Source organism: Ammodytes marinus (assembly GCF_949987685.1).
Source record: "Ammodytes marinus genome assembly, contig: scaffold_128, whole genome shotgun sequence".
Taxonomy (NCBI): domain Eukaryota; kingdom Metazoa; phylum Chordata; class Actinopteri; order Uranoscopiformes; family Ammodytidae; genus Ammodytes; species Ammodytes marinus.
This window is the reverse complement of record NW_027648097.1, coordinates 20,001-22,500: the sequence shown is the minus strand read 5'-3', so window position 1 is coordinate 22,500 and position 2,500 is coordinate 20,001. Positions and strand designations below refer to the sequence as shown.

The 2,500-nt window shown below is 50.3% G+C and overlaps 1 protein-coding gene across 2 annotated transcripts in view; it reads left to right on the top strand.

Annotated features, from left to right (window-relative positions):
- Positions 1-2,500, top strand: part of b4galt1l (DP-Gal:betaGlcNAc beta 1,4- galactosyltransferase, polypeptide 1, like) — a 50,418-nt gene that overhangs the window by 28,002 nt on the left and 19,916 nt on the right. The window lies entirely within an intron of this gene.

Genomic DNA, 2,500 nt, shown 5'->3' with positions numbered 1-2,500 from the left:
ATTGTGTGTGTGTGTCTGTGTGTGTGTGTGTGTGTGTCTGTGTGTGTGTGTGGGGGTGTCAGCGTCTATGGACAAGTTTGGATTCAGGTGAGGACTGCACACTTTAGCTTAAAGCCCGACTTCACCGGTGGGAATATGAAGGTGTATTGAACTCTGAGATCCTATTTAGTATAAATGTGCAAACATTTTATAAATTGGTTCATCCTAGCCTGAGAAAAAGGCAGAAAGAGTGTTTTATGGTCTCACTGTCTAACCCTACATTTTACTAGTGTGACATCACACTAGTAAAAATCTAGGGTAAGGATTAACAGGACAGCTGGGCCAAGGGAAGACTGAGGGAAGAAAAACCTCATTCATTATATTATAATAGTGATTTTATAATGATAGAACGCCGGTTCCGTATGGGTGAAGTATTCCTTTTAAGTAATCTTTATTGGTCAATTTACAGAAGGCTTCATAAAAATGAGTCTTTTCTCATCTCCCCTCTCAAGTTCACACATTAGGTGAAGTTTTCTTTATTTGTCTTCTGACACGTTGTTTAAGAAATGAGGAGTTATCCTCTGCATCAGCTGGGGCAAAGTGAAACATAAGAAATGAGGAGTTATCCACTCATCAGCTGGGGCAAAGTGAAACATAAATCACTGCCCTTTGAACAGGAGGGCTCGTGACTATTTGCTTAGTCAAATCCAGGCGGGCCGTTTGAAGTCAAATGTATATGTAAAGCACATGGGTTTAAGACACGTCAGAGTAAGATACACACACACACACACACACACACACACACACACACACACACACACACACACACACACACACACACACACACACACACACAGAGAGAACAATAGAAGGTTTGTGTGGTGTTGACTTTCAGACGTGGCACGCAAAAGCACGAGGGGGAAAAAAACAACTCTTCTTAAAATTGAAATAGGATAAATTTGACTCAAGTCACAATGAATCCAATGTTTTCTCCTGTTATAAGCTGAAGGGAATGTTCTAAATAAAGATGAGCTTCGGTAGTTTCTTCATTTCATTCACTCACGGCTCTCGGCCAAATCACATGGACGCAAACAACACTAGACAATGGCAGGACATTTATTTTAATTGTTTTAAAGATATTTTTTTGGCATTTTTCTGCTTTATTGATAGTGTAGAGACAGAGTTGAAATGGGGCAGAGAGGGGAGTGACATGCAGAGAACGACCGCGGGCTGGAATCGAACCCGGGTCCGCTGCTGGCCGAGGCCCATGGGGGGGGGACGCCCTACCAACTGAGCTAAGGGCGCCCCATCTGATTGTTTTGGGACAAACTTGTTTTTCTCATTTCACACATTGTGAAATCATCAGTTGAGATATTACCAAAGACAGACGCAGACCCGGGGCCGCTCCCTCTACGCAGGGTACGCAGAGCCAAAGACAGACCCAGGGTACACAGGGCCAAAGACAGACCCAGGGCAGGGTACACAGAGCCAAAGACAGACCCAGGGTACGCAGGGCCAAAGACAGACCCAGGGTACGCAGGGCCAAAGACAGACCCAGGGCCAAAGACAGACCCAGGGTACGCAGAGTCAAAGACAGACCCAGGGCACGCAGAGCCAAAGACAGACCCAGGGCACGCAGAGCCAAAGACAGACCCAGGGCCGCTCCCTCTACGCAGAGCCAAAGACAGACCCAGGGCACGCAGAGCCAAAGACAGACCCAGGGCCAAAGACAGACCCAGGGCACACAGAGCCAAAGACAGACCCAGGGCAGGGTACGCAGAGCCAAAGACAGACCCAGGGCAGGGTACGCAGAGCCAAAGACAGACCCCGGGCCGCTCCCTCTACGCAGGGTACGCAGATCCAAAGACAGACCCAGGGCAGGGTACGCAGAGCCAAAGACAGACCCAGGGCCAAAGACAGACCCAGGGCACACAGAGCCAAAGACAGACCCAGGGCACACAGAGCCAAAGACAGACCCAGGGCAGGGTACGCAGAGCCAAAGACAGACCCAGGGCAGGGTACGCAGAGCCAAAGACAGACCCCGGGCCGCTCCCTCTACGCAGGGTACGCAGATCCAAAGACAGACCCAGGGCAGGGTACGCAGAGCCAAAGACAGACCCAGGGCAGGGTACGCAGAGCCAAAGACAGACCCAGGGCACACACAGCCAAAGACAGACCCAGGGTACGCAGAGCCAAAGACAGACCCAGGGCACACAGAGCCAAAGACAGACCCCGGGTACGCAGAGCCAAAGACAGACCCAGGGTACGCAGGGCCAAAGACAGACCCAGGGCACACAGAGCTAAAGACAGACCCAGGGTACGCAGGGCCAAAGACAGACCCAGGGCCAAAGACAGACCCAGGGTACGCAGAGCCAAAGACAGACCCAGGGTACGCAGAGCCAAAGACAGACCCAGGGCCGCTCCCTCTACGCAGAGCCAAAGACAGACCCAGGGCAGGGTCAGACCATATAAAACAAGTACTATTTATAGTTTTGAAATCATTCTTAGTTCACAGCATGTT